Source organism: Pelobates fuscus, chromosome 9 (genome assembly GCF_036172605.1).
Source record: "Pelobates fuscus isolate aPelFus1 chromosome 9, aPelFus1.pri, whole genome shotgun sequence".
Lineage (NCBI taxonomy): Eukaryota > Metazoa > Chordata > Amphibia > Anura > Pelobatidae > Pelobates > Pelobates fuscus.
In genome coordinates, this window is record NC_086325.1 from 28372101 (window position 1) to 28391882 (window position 19782).

Sequence of the window (19782 nt, forward strand, 5' to 3'; positions counted from 1 at the left end):
CAGCTTATTTTGAAAGTTACAGGTCAAAAAATAAAAGGACTAAAATAAAATTAACCCCTTAATAGCAGTAGGCAGCACTAACAGTAAATTCCCAAATTTCCCATAACTCCCACCCAGCCTAGCTAGTAAAATATATAATTTTAAATTTTAATTAATATGAAATTAATTGAGGGTTAAAAATGAAATAAACGTTCTCCCTCAGGGGTTAAAAAATACTGTAAGTTGTATTTTGATCACTGTAGGCAGTGATCAACTTGCAGGGAATAGGTTAAAATTAAAAAAAAATTTAATTTTTTAAATTAAATTTTTTAAAATTAATTTTTATTAGGACTCGGTAAGGAGGCGGGGGATTTTTAAAACTTTTTAAAAACGTCATGAAAACATTTTTTTAAAGCTTCTTTTTTTATTTTTTATTTTTTTACTTTTTTAATGTTCACCCCTAGCTAGCCTAACACCGAATTCCCCACTAACTTCCACCCACCCCAGCTAGCTAAATATATAATTTTAAAATATTTAAATTAATTAATAAAATAAATGTAACCACTGAGGGTTAAAAAAAAAAAAACTTCAGATCACAGTAAAATGTAGTCCCTGCCAATGGATCACTATAGTCAGTGATCAATCGGCAGGGAAGGGATTCATTTTATTAAAGCAGGAGTTGGATTTAACTCACTGATCCGTTTCCCTGCATTCCACACTGAACACGGAAGAGCATAAGGCGGATCAGAAGTCCCTGCAGCACATGTGTTCGCTCTGGCAGCCTGTCAGAGCGATCACAGCTGCAGGGACAGCGCGATTGGGTGCTCCCGATCTGAATACCGAGGCAGACCAGAGGAGCGTTAACCATACAATCCTGGAGATCCTGGGTTAATTTTAGCCCATGACAGACCCAGTCCGTCATGCATCACTAAGTGTTTCCCCAGCATGACGGACTGGGTCTGTCATGTGTCCTTAGGGGGTTAATTATGCTTTTTTAAAAAAAAATTATTGGAGGTGTATTTAAAAACATCTCGCAAAATCTACAGTTCTTTTGTCTACAGCCTTTACAAACCCTCCCCTTTTTACTAAACCTAGACTTTCTGTGGCTGTCCAATCACAGACTTCCCAATGTAGCTCAATGAGAAGTCGTTGCAAGGCAGGTGCTCTGAGCAATTGCGTCCTCTTGAGTTTATCTCCACTGAGCTAAGCAACCAGGAAGTAACAGGACCAGTTGTCTGATTAAGAGTCAGGCAGTGTAACAATATCCATTTATGAATGTGAACATTTCTATTGAATTCTGCAAAATAAAAAAAAGGACACACTCTCTACACATAAAGCATTTCAGCAAGGTAAACTGCCTAAGGAGTTTGTAGTGTCCCTATAAGCTACTGTGGCCTAAAACTAAAGGTTCACTTTTTGTTCCTGTAAGTTCACACTGGATGACCTTGACTGTGTGCAGTAATACACCCTGTTCCAAATTATTATGCAAATTCTATTTAAGTGTCACAAAGATTAAATATTTTGTTTTTCAGTTTAACTCATGGATGGCATTGTGTCTCAGGGCTCTTTTGATCAAACAATCTCGGACACCTGTGATAATTAGATTGCCAGGTGAGCCCAATTTAAGGAAAAACTACTAAAGGAGGGTGTTCCACATTATTAAGCAGAGCACCATTTTCATGCAATATGGGGAAGAAAAAGGATCTCTCTGCTGCCGAAAAGAGTGAAATAGTTCAATGCCTTGGACGAGGTATGAAAACATTAGATATTTCACGAAAACTTAAGCGTGATCATCGCACTCTTAAGAGATTTGTGGCTGATTCAGAGCACAGACAAGTTCGTGCAGATAAAGGCACATTGAGGAAGATTTCTGCCAGATCCATGCATCGGATCAAGAGAGCAGCTGCTAAAATACCATTACATAGCAGCAAACAGATATTTGAAGCTGCTGGTGCCTCTGGAGTTCCATGGACATCAAGGTGTAGAGTCCTCCAGAGTCTTGCAACTGTGCATAAACCTTCTATTTGGCCACCACTAACCAATGCTCACAAGCAGAAATGGCTGCATTGGGCAGAAAAATGCATGAAGACTAATTTTAAAACAGTCCTTTTCACTGATGAGTGCTGTGCAACCCTGGATGGTCCAGATGGATGGAGTGGTGGATGGTTGGTGGACGGCCACCCTGTTCAAACAAGGCTGCGACGTCAGCAAGGCGGTGGTGGAGTCATGTTTTGAGCCGGAATCATGGGAAGAGAGCTGGTCGGCTCCTTTAGAGTCCCCGAAGGTGTAAAGATGACCTCTGCAAAGTATGTGGAGTTTCTGACTGACCACTTTCTTCCCTGGTACAGAAGGAAGAACTATGCTTCCCGTAATAAAATCATCTTCATGCATGACAATGCACCATCTCATGCTGCAGAGAAAGTCATGGTGTGGCCTCCATTCTCCCCTGACCTCAATCCTATTGAGAACCTTTGGAGCATCCTCAAGAAAAAGATCTATGATAGCAGCTCTGGGAGGCTATTCTGACATCTTGCAAACAAATTCAAGCAGAAACTGTCCAAAAACTCACAAGTTCAATGGATACAAGACTTGTGAAGCTGCTATCAAATAAGGGGTCCTATGTTAAAATGTAACGTGACCTGTTAAAATGTTTAAAAAGTTAAAATGTTGTTGTAAGTTTGATTGAAATAGCTTTTGATTTCAGTAAATATGCTGCAAACACAACAAATGCCAATTTTCAGTTCTTTACATCCTATAAAGTGTTTTGAAACTTACTGTGCGTAATAATTTGGAACAGTGCATTGTAAGTTTTTTAATGTTTAAAAAAAATACTGTTATCATAAGGAGGTTTGTTCAATAAAATTTTAATTGTACTCTTAATCGTTGATAACATGAGAATTATGCTGACTGTTATTTACATCAATTATTTAGGTAAATGGGAAAAATATCATCTGCATAATAATTTGGAACAGGGTGTATATGGACAAAGGGTCTCCTTACGCTATAATCTATACAAGGAATAAAGGTTGTGATGGTGTTTGGAGTTTCCATTCACGTTGTTAATTTTCCTCTCGGTTATTCACTAAAGTAAGATTTGTCAGGAATTTAAAGTTACTTCCAGTTCAGCTAGTGTAGCCTTACATTTTAAATTCACTTTTCTGACAATTTTTTACTTTAGTGAGTAACCCTGTCTGAATTGGCTTTACAGAGTAAATGAATGACAAATTTCAGGTAAAGTTGTGAATGATCCTCAATTTTGCATTATGGAGCTCATACAGAATTCAGATGTTTATTGTTGGACTTGACAATTGTCTACTACATTTTATATCACAGTGACAGAAGCACCAGGTTCTGTTCAAGGGTCAGTCTCCACAGGTTTCATAGAAGCACCATTCAAGTAGGGTAGTAACTTTTCCATCCTCAGTTCAAGGGTCAGTCTCAATAGGTTTCATAAAGGCACCATTCAAGTAGGGTAGCATGGGTCTCGTTTATTTACCAGACATCTATGATTTTTTGATGCTGTTGGGTGACCTTGTTTAAATTAGGATTCATTTGTTGGCTGAGTGACAGCACAAAATAATACATAGCTGCCCATTAAAAAATGATGGTTCTGGAAGCTGTATAAACAATTAATGAGCCTCAGAGATGGACCTCAGCTGCTGTTCATGGAATCCTCAAAGCACTCTGTGGAATCGAGCTGACCTATAGAATAGTGAAGGCCAGAAGGTCAAGGACCCACCAAGCAGACAGGCACTACCACTCCTGCCCAGAGAACAATGTCCGCAGTTGGGTGGGTACTGTCCAGTGCTGAACCACAGTGTTCTTGTAACAAGGTAATTGTTGCCGCACTAACCAAGCAACTCGTTTTCACTAACCTGGGGAGTGTGACCAATACAATGACCTGAGAATATAGTTATTTGACTTCCGACCCACTGATACAATCAACAGTGATTGGTAAACTCTGTACCTACCTCATGACCAATCCATGTCATCAATACTAACTCATAAACACTGTGTATAGCTGGTAGACAACCTGTTTAATGAACACTGATTGTTAAAAAAAATTCTAGCTAGTAACCAATCCATGTAGTGAATTGTGATTGGTAAACTCTGTATCTAGCTATAACCATATCAATATAATGCATACTGTAATGCATAAGTAAACTCTATATATAATAAGTAACCAATCCATATTATGAATGCTGGTGGGTAAACATTGTATCTAGCTAGTACTAATATAGTTATAAGAATAATGATTGGTAAACTCCGTATCTCGCTAGTAACTGATCTATATAATGAGTACTGATTAGTAAACTCTATATCTCGCAATGAACCAATCTATAAAATGAATACTGGTCGGTAAACTCTGTAACTAGTTATTAACCAATCCATGTGATGAATACAGATTGTTAAACTCTATATCCAGCTGGTAAACAATCCATATGGCTAATGGTGATTGGTAAACCATGTAACCATACCAATATAATGATCACTGATCTGTGCACACTTGACCGTAATCAATCCATAAAATGAGTACTGATTAGTAATCTCTGTATCGAGCCAGAAAGAAACCAATCCATAAAATGAATTCTGAACATTAAACTCAATATGTAGCTGGTGACCAATTTATATAATGCTTAGTGATTGGTAAACTCTGTATCCAGATTGTAAGACATATAAATAATGAATGTTTGAAACACTACATTTCTAGATAGTAACCAATCCATATAATGGATACTGATCAGTGTATACATAACACTGTTGTCCTGGAGTGGCTGTTTAGGTACCCGGGCCCCCTTGGATCGCAGTGTAAATGAGTTTTTTACTCACCTTTTCAACCTTTCTTTCGCTGGTCTCAATGTGGCTGTCCCCGCCTCTTGATGATCTAAGCCAGGGGTTCCCAACCCAGTCCTCAAGTACCCCCTACCAGTTCAGGATTTATGGATTACCCTGTTGTGTCTAAAGTGTTTTTATTTATTTTTTATTATTCTAAAAACACCTGAGACACAACTGGGTAATCCCTAAATCCTGGACTGGTAGGGGGTACTTGAGGACTGGGTTGGAAACCCCTGATCTAAGGCAATGCAGCCAACTACATAGGAAAGCATTGAGAGGCTATTGCGCATGCGCAGCAAGACGCTGTGCTGCACCAATCAGCATCTTCTCATAGAGATAAATTAAATCAGTGCATCTCTATGAGGAATGTTCAGCGTCTCCACGAAGAGCATGGAGACTCTGAATGTAGGTGCTGCACACTGTGCAGCACTAAGATAGGAAGCATCTCTAGAACACCAAAGGTGTTCGTAGGCCACAATGTAAACACTGTCTTTTCTCAGAAAACTCTGCAGCGACAAGCTATAGACACCAGAACCATTACATTCAGTTTAGTGGTTCTGGTGACTATAGTGTCCCTTTAAAGAAGCATCTTGGTCTGGGAGCAACCCGTCCTCTCATTTTAATATATAATGATCATATGTCCATCATTTGAAGCAACTTCTCAGTTGTAGGAATGTCTACAGAAACAAGTAGTGACTGGGATCGATAACCCAACCAAGTCACTTATTCCGTTGTTCTCAAGGAGAGCACTATAGATTGAATGGAATGACATACATATAGGTTTGGTATTGAATGCTATACAGTATGCAGCAGACCCTGCAGTGATCCCATTTGCCAGAAATGGGCTTCTATTAACTTGGACTAAAAGCTTAATTTACAATTTCTCATAAACTACTCATGATTTAGTACATATCTTTCATGTGTATCTGCCCAGCAGGAGTTATTGGGATATGCCGTGTACAGCTTTATTTCCTACATTTTAGATTTTACACCATTTCCTTTTTGAAGTGAAGACAACAGAATATATCTATTATTATTATTATTATTTGAATTTATATAGCGTCTACATATTCTGCAGCACTTTACAATTATAGAACTGGGATATCTGATTATACAATATAATATTGACAGAAGCAAGAGGTAAAGAAAGTCCTGCACAGATGAGTTTAGAGTATATGAAGATATATGTCAGAACATGCATGTAGTAGATATCATACATTTACAAACATAATATGCAGCATTCCTCTCTATCATATAATGGTATCTTGATAGGGGCAGATTAATCTACAAAGCATCATGCAGACGTGATTGGTGCATTCTATGCTCAGGCAAATTGAGTTTTCATGGATATCTGATTTATGATCTCTTTTCTCAGGATGCTCAGCTGCTGGTGCCAATTTCTTAATTGACACAGAGGAACCCTTTGGCAAGGCCAGGGGGTGCGTGGAAGGATCATGCAAGGTTATTGCAGCCCAGAACTCAATAGACAGGTGTGCGTGGAGTCCTGCTGCTTGTCAGTGTGAGTATGTCTAAGTTATTGGTATTCAGCGACAGCACCACGTAGCGATGGGGTTACACACACAGGGTTGGGGTGCTCAAATAGGAGGTGCAAACTATATTATTTGTTATATGCGTCTGCATGGGAAGTGCATATGGCCCCAAAGTTGGGATAATCAATAAGAGTGAGTTTTCATTTCAGCCAACATTTCCGAGTTCCGAGGGTTCTTGGAAGACAAATGAATGGAGCTGTGTGGCAGCATGGTGAATACACCTTATTTACTGGATGGAACAGAGCAGATCTTTCATAATTTACAGTTTCGTATTTTGTAATGCCCAAGATCAGTAATGGCTATTCTCCACTTTGTCGTTTATTGATTGGCTGAGAATCATGGGAAGGGGCATTATTTACAAAAGCTGAAGTGCAAAAAGTGAGCCATCGGTTCCTTCGCTTGTGGAGCAGATTCCGCACAACATCACGGTTACAGAGCTTTCTATGAAGCGACACCTACTGGCAGGATCCAAGCAGTGCACTTGCTGCTGCTGATAATATTTATAAGATCTATTTAATTATATCCATCTGTATGGCTTCACCAATTAACTGCATCGGAGATCTAATGCCCAGTTCAGTTCTGTGAAGTAAATTTTATTGAATACAGTTCGAATTTAAGTAACTGGTGTTCTAGTCTTCATTAAAATGAAGACCCAACAAAAAAACAAAACAAAACCCTGTGTTATATCTTGTATTTATTACACAAATGGCAGTATACAGATGTTTGCCAGAGCTTTATGTCAGTTATATAGATCATTATCATCGTTGGTTTTCTTAGTAGTGATATGGTGCCAGCAGTTTCCATAGCGCTTTACAATTGTACAGTGGGGATATACACTAATTAGCCACAACATTAAAATCTCCTGCCCAATATTGTGTAGGTTCCCCTCGTGATGCCAAAATAGCTCTGATGGGTCAAGGCATGGACATTTCCTGTGGTATTTAGAACCAAACATTAGCAGAAGATTGTTTAAATACTGTTGTGAGGTGGGGCCTCCATGGATGGGATTTGTTGTTCCAGCACATCCCACAGATTCTCAATTGTAGTGAGATCTGGGCAACACCTTGAACTTTTTGTCATGTTACTCAAGCAATTCCTGAACTATTTTCGCAATGTGGCAGGGTGCATTATCCTGCTGAAAGAGGCCACTGCTATCAGGGAACACATTTGCTATGAAGTGGAGTAAGTGGTCTGCAACAATCACTAAGTCGGTGGTACGTGTCAAAGTAACAAAGTAAATGCCAGGACCCAAGGTTTCATAGCAGTACATTGCCCGACATTGCTCAGAGGATAAAACTGCCTCCAACAGCCTGCCTTTTCCCATAGTGCATCCTGCTGCCATCTCTGCCCAAGGAAAATGATGCACACACCCGGCCATCCACTTGAGCTAAAAGAAAATGTGGTTCATCAGACCAGGCAAACTTCTTCCATTGCTCCACTTCTTCCATTGCTCCATGGTCCTGTTCTGACTCTCACATCCTTATCGAAAGCACTTTTGACAGAGGACAGGCGTTATTATGAGCACTCTGACTGGTCTGCGGCTACGCAACCCTATACGCAGCAAACTACTATGCACTGTGCTATGACATCTTTCTATCATGACCATAACTAAGTTTTTCAACAATTTGAGCTACAGTAGCTCTTCTGTGTGATTGGATCAGACAGGCTAACCTTCGCTCCCCATGTGCACCCCACACCGGTTTACCAGTTATCTTACTTGCACCTCTTTTGGTAGGTACTAACCACTACAAACCGGGAACACCCCACAAAACATACCGTTTTGGAGATGCTCTAACAGTCATCTAGCCATCACTATTTGACCCTTGTCAAAGTCACTCCGATCTTTTCGCCTGCCCATTGTCCCTGCTTCAAAAATCTGAAATCTGAAATTCAAGAACTAACTGTTCACTTGCTGCCTAATATACCCCACCCCTTGACAGATGCAATTGTAACAATATAATCAATGTTATTCATTTCACCTGTCAGTGGTTTAAATGTTGAAGCTGATCAGTGTACAACAACAAGTAATTGATCGACAATAATAATGTTGAGAGTTGCTCAAATGAGCTCCTCATTTAAGTCACTGGGCAGATGGTAACATTATAAATTGAAAAGGCATTAATTTATTTGAAGTAAACCCTTTTGTTACGCTTAAAGGGTTACTCCAGCCACCATAACCACTTCAGTGATTTGACGTGGTATTGGGCCAGAAAGTACAGTGTTTACGCATGAAACACTTCACATACTGAGCTATTGGCAATTATGTGTCAGGTTGCACCACAGAACACGACTCTGTTCCAGACGGCCTAATGTCAATTCTGTGCAGAAATGACTGCTTTTGTCAGTGCGCCCAGTACACTGACAAGAGACGTTAAAATCTTCTTGTCAGAGCATCTGCAAGGGGAAGATAGATTTCCCCTCCCTCTCTGTGCTCCCTGCCACCTTCCTCCATGCATATTGGTGATTTTTGTTTTTGTTTTTCAAACCTCTCACCTACCCACTTTCCGCCTCCCTCCCCTTGCCAGCCTGGGGTGCGAGCATGCCCTCAGAGCCAGCATATGGTCCAATCACAGGCTAATCTGTGAGAAGCCTGTGTATGAACTGTCTGCAGGCCCCAATGACGTAGGATTTGAAGGGGGAGTGGAAAAGAAGCACTGGGAGCTCAACCTGGAGCTGGATTCTTTTTATTTTAGGTTTTATTGCACTTTGAGATGGGGGGCCTTCCCCCTAGGTGCCCAGTAAAGCGTATTACAATGGAAAGGTCCACCCTCTCAGTAGGGTTTTAGTAACCCTTTAATTCCATGAGTGTGTTTAAGCCATGTGCAGCCATGTGTCATGTTTGACTGTATCACAAAGCTCCACAACAGCAGATCCCAGTTATATGTTATACATGTGCGTATATCACAGCAGTTAATTGTTCAGTATATATATATGTGTATCACAGAGCTGATGACATCTTTTGAAGCCTTCTGTTTTCATTGCAGGGATATACATATTGCATAGTTTTTGAATAGACTCCGGTTCCAGTTGGTAACCTGAAGTCTATAGAGTGAAAAGTCACCGGGTTGTACTAATATACAGGGGGTAACCCTAATGGATATCGTAAACACAAAAAACATACATACATATTGCATAACCCTTGTCACAATTCAGAGTCTGTATGCAAATCTTTGAGTAATCTCATCTGCTTGTATCTGTCCTAAATACCCACAGATCCTGCTTTCTGAATACTTTGCATTCTGCTTTGAGTGTGTGCGCGGGGGTCCCAATGTGTGTGTTAACATATTTCAATTAATTTGTTTTTTTTCTACTACTTAACTCACTGATTATTCACCTGAAAATAGACCAGGCAATTAATCTAGTTATTTACAGTAACGACCAAACAATTAAATGTGATAGTTTAAAGGGGATTATCACTTCCAAAAATGTTTGATTATGTTCAGTATGTACTGTAAATGAAAAACAGTTTGATCCCCTGCTGATTTTGAACGTTTGCCCACTGACAAAGAAATGATCAGTCTATAATTTTAATGGTAGGTGTATTTTAAAGGATCACTATAGTGTCAGGAAAACAAACCCGTTTTCCTGACACTATAGTGCCCTAAGGGTGTGCCCACCCTCAGGGTCCCCATCCCTTGGCGCTGAAGGGGTTAAAGCCCCTTCAGCGCCAACATTGGGAGTATACTTGCTTTGCGCAGTTTACATGTATACCAGAGAAGTTGCCACTCTCTTGGTTCTTATCAGACATGGAAAATCCAGTACCGGGCTCCCTCGGCGCTGGTGACCTCTCCTCCCCCGCCGACGTCCGCTCCCAAATGGAGCGGAATGAGCATGCATGGCAAGTGCCGCAAGCGCACTCAAACAGTCCGTAGGAAAGCATTTCTCGATGCTTTCCTATGGACGTACTGCATGCTGGATGCGAAGTTCGCATCCAGCGTCGCAGAAGCACCTCTAGCGGCTGTCGGGAAGACAGCCACTAGAGGCTGGATTAACCATGCTATGTAAACATAGCAGTTTCTCTGAAACTGCTATGTTTACATCTGGGAGGGGTTAAAACCTGGGGAACCTGGCACTCAGACCACTTCATTGAGCTGAAGTGGTCTGGGAGACTATAGTGTCCCTTTAACAGTGAGATACAGAATAACAAAAAAATAATCCAGAAAAACGCATTTCAAGCATACAGAGAAGGGGAGACATGGAACAAGTAACACTGAAAATGGTTAAGGTAGCGCAAAAAATTATCAACATGTGATTAGACTGTATTTTTTGCGCTACCTTAACCATTTTCAGTGTTACTTTGTCTTGTACTAGTGTAGGGATACTTTCTTCTAAAGGAGCAGCATTAAAAGGCACCTCTTTCACATTGTTCACAGACACACCCTATATTAAGTGTATACATATATATATTTTTTTCCCACGCAATTATATTTCTTTGGATCATTCATTACAACATTGGGAGTATACTTGCTTTGCGCAGTTTACACGTACACCAGAGAAGTTCCCACTCTCTTGGTTCTTATCAGACATGGAACAAGGTTTCGATTTCTCCTCTTCATTTGCAATGTTTGCCCTGGCTGTACTGTGTCTGAACTGGGTTATGATGTCATTTAGTAATTCTGTCATATGAATTTAAAAGAAAACCGCACATCTCTGAAAAAGTTTAATACGAGTTGTAGGTGATTTTTAAAGTTTTTCCCAATTGTGTAAATGCTAAAGAAGTCACAGTTCCCTTTTAAAGTGATTTCAATAATTCCTCCTGAAACGTTATCTGGCTTACTTTGCTTTATAACGATCTGTTGTTCTTTTTTAAATAGATCACATGCATTCCTTAGAACATCATCATCATGATCTCTATCAACAATGCCGTGTGTCTAATTATATCACAGTAGCTGTACAGTGTAGCAAACATTTATAAACAGCAAAGAAGTTATGACTCACGTTTAAATTTATTCCAAAAGGGAAGTATCCTTTAAAAAAAAAAAAAGAAGTGTTGACATAAATATATAAAAGCATTAACAGAATTTAAAGGACCACTCTAGGCACCCAGACCACTTCAGCTTAATGAAGTGGTCTGGGTGCCAGGTCCAGCTAGCTTTTACCCTTTTTTTAATAAACATAGCAGTTTCAGAGAAACTGCTATGTTTATTCTGAGGGTTAAGCCAGCCTCCAGAGCCTCTAGTGGCTGTCTCACTGACAGCCGCTAGAGGCGCTTGCGTGCTTCTCACTGTGAAAATCACAGTGAGAGCACGCAAGCGTCCATAGGAAAGCATTATGAATGCTTTCCTATGCGACCGGCTGAATGCGAGCGCGGCTCCTGCCGCGCATGCGCATTCAGCCGATGACGTTGCGAGGAAGAAGAGGAGGAGGAGTAGAGCTCCCCGCCCGGCGCTGGAGAAAGAGGTAAGTTTAACCCCTTCCTCCCCCCAGAGCCCGGCGGGAGGGGGTCCCTGAGGGTGGGGGCACCCTCAGGGCACTCTAGTGCCAGGAAAACGAGTATGTTTTCCTGGCACTAGAGTGGTCCTTTAAAGGGACACTACGGGCACCCAGACCACTTCATCTCATTGAAGTTGTCTTGGTGCAGTGTCTATCTTCCCTTAACAATGCTGTGCAAAACATTGCAGTTTCTGAGAATATGGAATGATTACATTGCAGGGTTAACTCCACCTCTAGTGGCTGCCTTCCACGTGCTTCCAGAGGTTCTCCCAGGCCCCGAGTGGAGTTTTACTATTTACTTATTACTGGTATTTATAAAGCGCCAACAGATTCCCCAGCGCTGTACAATTAGTGGAGAACGTACAATATACACAGACAAATACAAGAGGTAAGAGAGCCGTGCCCGTAAGCCATTGGAGCTCTTTATACAAAGTGCTTAGCTAGATGGCCCGTGAGCTTACATTAACCAATGTTGGAGATCTTCATGCTTTACATGAGGATGTCTATCTTCTTTTATTTTCCGTATGACCATGATGTGACAGTGGGAGGAGGCCTGGCCAGTGCCAAGGGGGCCTTGGCATTGGAAAGAGGTAAGTTAAAAAAGGGGTGTTAACCTTTTAGTCGTCAAATGGTGGTGCGGGTCCTAGAACCTTGGGGCAAGGGCAGTGTTCAGGGGACCTAGAAACTAGAGGCAGGGGCAGTGTTCAGGGGACCTAGAAACTAGAGGCAGGGGCAGTGTTCCTTTAAGCAAATCCCCAAGTATACTTGTGTGCAGTATCCACATATATGATGGCTTATGTAAAAACCTGCTTGATACTCTAAAAGATTGTATTTCACTAACACTTCCAGAATGCCTAGTAAGATATGCAAATGAGCACAAACATCTATTTAGTAGATCTACCCCCAATGAAAACATGCATGTGTTTAATTATGCATTTTTTGTTACTGGGCACATGCATAAAAACAGTTTGCAAAAGGTGCAGATCTCTTGTCTTGCTACCTTTGCAAGCCCTCCTCATCTAACTCTGCCCAGACTTTCTGTGAGTGTGCAATCACAGACTTCCCAATGCAGCTCAGTGAGAAGTCTTTGTCAGGTCAGGTGCTCTGGACAATTGCTGCCTCTAGAGTTTAGCTCCACTGAGCTAACCAATCCAGGAAGTAACAGGATCTGTTGTCTGGCAGCCAGAAGGGGCGTGACACATTTTTTTTTATTTTTATAAAAGTGATAATTTCTATTGAAATCTAAACTTTTTTTGTCAAATAAAAAAAAAAGAAGGCATACTATTCAGACATAAAGCTTATTTACTTAGAATAGCAGTCAATGTTAAACCAATCAGATTTACCCACAATCCATCAGTAAAATCAAACCCAATGAAGGACAAACAGCAGACATCATGGACAGAGGAGAACAAAATGGCTGCTCCCAGATACAGAGATCCAGCACAGTGAAGACAATATACTAAATATAAATAAAGGCAAATGGTGGGGGTGTAATGATTAAGATACAAGAAGCTTGACAAAATGAAAAACAAAGGGAAAAAAAAACCATGACTGAGCCGCTTTAATTCACTCTGCCCTGGGCTCTGACATTTGATGTCATTAATTCGGTCTGTTCTACGTTTTGTCAGGTGATGTAATTAACGCACTCTGCTCTGAGCTTGGTCGGGTGATGTTTGTTAATTCCTTGTAGACTGATTTTTTATTTATTTTTTTAAATGTAAGATGTAATTAATACCCTTTAACGAGGGTTTTGGCAGATGATATCATAATGTTTTTTGGCCTGTAATTTGACCTGTATTTAATAATAGCCTGTGCTTTAGGTGGGTGATATCATTATTGTCATTTCCTTTTTGTCTTGATGATCATGTCCTCTCTCCTAACACAATTAATTACTTGTTTGGAGTTCCTGCTCAGATAGGGTCATATTCTACCCTTCTCTAAGCTTTGGGGTAAGTAATTTACAACCCAGGCTATAATTAAGCACCTTTTCAGCCTTAATCCCATCCTTCCCAGATACCTTATGGACAGTTACTGCTTTTATATGTACAAATATTGACATGTACATTGCTTTTATTGAATTACAACATTGACACATTTTCTATACTACAGGCTATACTAGACATGGGATCTGCAAAGGGTAATTGATGGCATATAAGGTCTACATACTGCAGGGCAGTCCTTTTCATTTACCACCCAACAGTGTACAGAATTTCTAGCTGGCCAGAAAAAAAACATTATTTGGCAACTCTTATCACTGGTGACCTTAGAATCCGTATAATCGTTCGCTATCCAGGTATCTGCTCATAGAAATTAGTATCGCTGGTCAGCACCCTCAGAGTTTTCTGGCACTAACAGAATATAACAAATGCTGTGTATTCATGAATGGAGCTTCCTCCTTGCCGCCACATAACTCAGATTGTCAACAGTAAGTATATAATTACTGTATGAAAACTGATTAAGTGTCTATGGGTTTAGATGCTGTTGCCACGGAAACGAGCAGCAGATTATCTCTGGGTAATTATGTTTCTGCTCCCTTCCAAAATCCTTAAAAAAAAAAAAAAAAAGTGCTGGGATATAAATGTCTCCTCTCTTTTAGAAAGCTATGGATTGTAAAACAGGTTGTGCCTCCAGGAAAAATTAATCTCGTTAGATGGTCAACACCACCTGTGTCCATTTTTTTTACACTAATTATGAAAGGCTTTAATTAAAGTACGCACCAATGTTATTGCTCTTCTCTGAGTCAAATCTGTGACTTTCAATCAATCACTGGCTGGGTTAATCTGTTGACTCAGCTGATCACACAATTAATAGAAGCTTGAGCTTGTTCCATTGACCAATGGATACCCATTAGTATAAGGAATCAGTGGGATGGTTGCTTTAACTGCCTACTTTAATGATCATACCGAGGAATCACGGGCACTTGGATGTAATAGTTTGACTTAACATCCAAACTATCTGTAGATTGTGATCCTTGCCACTGACCATGTTAGAACACTCCTCTCCTCCCCCACACCTTTTTTTCTTCTACCACTACCACTACTTCACCCTCTACCCAAGTTGCTCACCAGTAGGCATCCGTAGTCAAGATACCTAACAATATAAATCTGCATACTTTAAAAAATCTTTTTAAAGACTGTAAGTTTGTTTGAGCAGGGCCTTTTTCATCTCTCAAATATCCCCTTACTAAAATTGTAAAGCACTATATATATAATAAAATAGTGTAGATTGGATCAGCCGTACTAGTCCAGTAGGCAAGATGCTAAAATAGCAGCGTATTGCAGTATGCAATGATACCTTTTTTTATTGGACTAACATAATATTTCAAAGACAAGCTTTTGAAAGTCACTCTTCTTCAGGTCTGAAACAATACTGATCAATCTGAAGTGATGACCAACAAGGGTACAATATCCATTATTTTGTGGTGTCTGTGTAGATTCATTCTGAGATGCAGCTTAAAGCCAGTTTCTTCAATGTATCAACCTGCAATGTGGCAATAACACAGCCAGACATAATAACAAATCATACAACATTAAAGGACCACTATAAACAAACTAGTTTTCCTGGCACTATAGGGTCTTTGGGTCCCCTCCATCCTCTGGGTCCCACTCCCGCCGGGCTGAAGGGGGAGGAAGGGGTTAAATGCTTACCTTTCTCCAGCGCCGGGCTCCCTCGGCGCTGGGGACTCTCCTCCCTCTTCCGACATCATCCTCTGAATGCGCATACGCGGCAAGAGCCGCACGCAGTCAGTTGGTCCATAGGATAGCATTTCTCAATGTTTTCCTATGGACGTCAGCGTCTTCTCACTGATTTTCACAGTGAGAAGCGCAGAAGCGCCTCTAGCGGCTGTCAGTGAGACAGCCACTAGAGGCTGGATTAACCATCTCAGAATGAATCTACACAGACATTCAATCAAGAACCACAAGGAAAACGGATATTGTACCCCTGTTGGTCATCACTTCACCCAGACTGGTCACTCCAGCCAAAACCTCAGGATTAAAGTTCTTAAAGGGAATTTCAAAGACTCTCATGAACGAAAGACATTTGAGATTAAAATGATCACACATTTCCACACCAGAAATGAAGGACGTAATGTAGATTCTGGCTTTCTCACACACTACCAATACTTTATATAAACACACATCTTAATGTCTTATATAATTATTTTTCAATATTCTCGTTTCACCTTTATTGGATCAATTTATATACATACATATATGCATCCATATACTTGCATGCCCTGCTCTGCTGTTTTCTTGTTTTTTTATTTTCCTTTTTTGTGTTTTTGTTCTTTTTTCTTTTTCACTAGCTTATTGACTCTCCTCTGTTTATTTACTTTTTTGAGGCTTTCACTGTCAGGTACATCTTCTGCTATTTATGACACCCCACCACCCCCCTTCCTTTCTCTAACATCAGTTGCTTTAAGTGCTAAATTCTATCAGATTGATCAGTATTGTTTCAGACCTGAAGAAGAGAGGAAAACTCTCAAAAATGTGTCTTTGAAATATTATGTTAGTCCAATAAAAAAGGTATCATTCCATACTGCAATACTCTGCTATTTTGGCATCTTATATATAAAATATTAATATTCCAAAATGGCTAGAGCTTTTGCTTCATCAACATGACCATAGATTGTCCACCTATACCCTACCTGGTTTATAGTCTCATACATGAGTTGTTTAACCCCTTAAGGGCCAAACTTCTGTTCTTAAGGGGTTAAAGAATATGAACTATGCACAGGGCTCGTGAATTGGGGAATAGTGCTGCCCAATCAAACACAAAATAATTCAGGTTGAGGGGCGGGGCCTGACCTTCAAGGGAGCCAGACATGCAAATTAGAGCTCCTGCATTAAACTACGACAAAAGGGGATTAAACCCAATTACACGACCACCACGACTCAACTTAAGGGACATCCCGGTCCCCTCGGATCTGACCAAGTACGCTTACGGACACCTACCAAGCGAGAACACTGCAGTGACCGACTCCGCAATCTCAAAATGGAGGACATCAAACACTGCGACATGCATGTTGTGAAAGCCTACCAGGGTGAATCTAGTGACTGTTACCGAGGCCCTTACACGGCTCGACTAGACATTTGCCAAATTCTGGCGCAAGTTCCAGCAGCTCATAGCGACTGGGCTCAGGAAAAAAAAAAAGACATGGCAGACGACCGGAGGCGCAGAGGCCTACTCAGGGCGCATCAAAAGGGACACCAAGTAATCAACCAAATGGCTGCCCTCCCAGGCCGAGAGCCACAAGGGGCTCGCAAGCCCCACATCGCCCACAAGGACAGAAGACGGACCGAAAACAGAGGCGCAAAGCACCTGCACCATCCATCCACCCTGCAACAGGGACAGACTCAGACACTGGAAGTACCCGAGTCAGTGGAGTAAAGATGCCGGCTCTAACACAGACCTGGGGCTGGAGAAGTACCAGACCCTGGAACGAAGCCATCTCAGGCCGGACACAGGACAAGCCACCCAAGGGCATCGGCTGAAGTTAAGAGGCAAACACCCAGAGACACTGGTCACAGACACCCGCATATGAACTGCACCCACCCTACAACTGTCATTTTGTGTACCCGTAAGGTAGACCAGCATAGCACAATCACCCGAGGTCAATAACATCTTCTGTCCAACCAGACCATGCCAGGAGCTCTACACTACTCTTAACAACCCCGTTACCCATAAGTTTGCAACATCAGTTTTAGCCAAAGAAATATATATATTTTTTTTACTGTCTTCCATGCATGGTTTTATGTGTTTATGTGTAAGGTTATAACTCTAAATATGTGCATGTTCAACTAATTGCCACTTTATATGTTAGCTTTGTATTACGCCAATTGTGCCTTCTGCTTTTGTGGTAAGACGCAACTGTATGTTTATCTCTGCACAGCAAAAATACTAAATTGAAAAAAAAAAATAATTCAGGTTTTCACTTCTGTCACCAACAGACAAGCAATTTACACAAGAGTGTACTTTACTAAACCTGCTACATGCAGCATTGGTTTGTTTGTGGTCTCATTCTTGTTAATCCAAATGTATCCTTAAAGAAACACTATAGTCACCTAAATTACTTTAGCTAAATAAAGCCGTTTTAGTGTATAGATCATTCCCCTGCAATTTCACTGCTCAATTCACTGTCATTTAGGAGTTAAATCACTTTGTTTCTGTTTATGCAGCCCTAGCCACACCTCCCCTGGCTATGATTGACAGAGCCTGCATGAAAAAAAAAACTGGTTTCACTTTCAAACAGATGTAATTTACCTTAAATAATTGTATCTCAATCTCTAAATTGAACTTTAATCACATACAGGAGGCTCTTGCAGGGTCTAGCAAGCTATTAACATAGCAGGGGATAAGAAAATCTTAATTAAACAGAACTTGCAATAAAGAAAGCCTAAATAGGGCTCTCTTTACGGGAAGTGTTTGTGGAAGGCTGTGCAAGTCACATGCAGGGAGGTGTGACTAGGGTTCATAAACAAAGGGATTTAACTCCTAAATGGCAGAGGATTGAGCAGTGAGGCTGCAGGGGCATGTTCTATACACCAAAACTGCTTCATTAAGCTAAAGTTGTTCAGGTGACTATAGTGTCCCTTTAATGCTGTATTCATTCCTTTTGAAACTAGACACAAATAAAGAATTGCTAGACAAGCAATTTAAATAAAGTTCTACTCCTTACTCTTCCACATTTGATGCAGGAAAAGCAGACGTCTGTTCTAATAAAGGCTGTGGGTTGCTTTTGGGTCATGCTAGAACTTACCAAATCTATATTTTATTCAACTTTAAGGACGTGGCATTGGCCTGCTGTACAAAATGCATGGCAAAATGTATCAGGCTTTGAACACCAGTTTCGTTTAGCTATCATTCCCCATAATGCTTAGAAACATAGAAACATAGAATGTGACGGCAGATAAGAACCATTCGGCCCATCTAGTCTGCCCAATGTTCTAAATACTTTAATTAGTCCCTGGCCTTATCTTATAGTTAGGATAGCCTTATGCCTATCCCACGCATGCTTAAACTCCTTTACTGTGTAGACTGTCAGCTGACTGTCTCATTGTTCTATTCCAATTAGAGAGCAGTAGATAAATGTCATTATTTGATCTTGAGCAAGTTTGTTAAAATGTAACTGCGCAAAATGCACTCTTCTTATTGGCTATTGAACATTAGGGGACTACAATCTATTTCCAGAATAAAACGGTATGTGTTCCATATATTTAGGTGTAATATTTTATACAGTATATTTTATGTGACGTCACCAGATAAAATCAGGACTTCAAATTTTAAGATTTTTGTATTTACATATATTTACATGACCATATTCTGAATAGTGTTTTTTGTTTTGGTATTTTCTTATTTTGTGATTTTAGTTATATTGTGTGTCTATTAATGCATGATTACAATTAACCTTTCAGTTTCCCAAATGTCAAGGTAATTAGGAGCATCCATCCTAATCTGATTTGGGTGACGTTTCTTTCTACTCATTTATTGGAGCGTTTGAAATAGATGTGCTCTAGTCATTTTAGACGGACAATCGCGAAGAAATATTTCGTACATAGGACATTTTTAAGAACCATGATGCAGCATTTACATCAGAAGGCACCATAAGTTTATGAAGCAAAATTTTGTAGAGTTAAAGTAATCTTTCCTTAATAGCACTAACCTCTCCAAAAGTATTGCACTGCTTGAAAAATAACCAGAAACATGTTCAACTTGTCTAAAGAAACGTTAGTGATATTAAAAAAAATTGAAAGGTTACAAAACTCCACATTAATGTAAATGTAACCATACAGACACCGTTCAAAAACATAAATTTATGAATATTAATATACACACAGTATAAAAAATAAAGTATGCATATTTATAATAGCTGTTTGGATCAGTGCTCTTGATAGACAGATGATCTTGACCTCTCCTTTTCCTGTCTATTGATTGGTTTAACTGTAATGACCCTCCTTGCCTTCAGCCAGCATGGGTTCTTAAC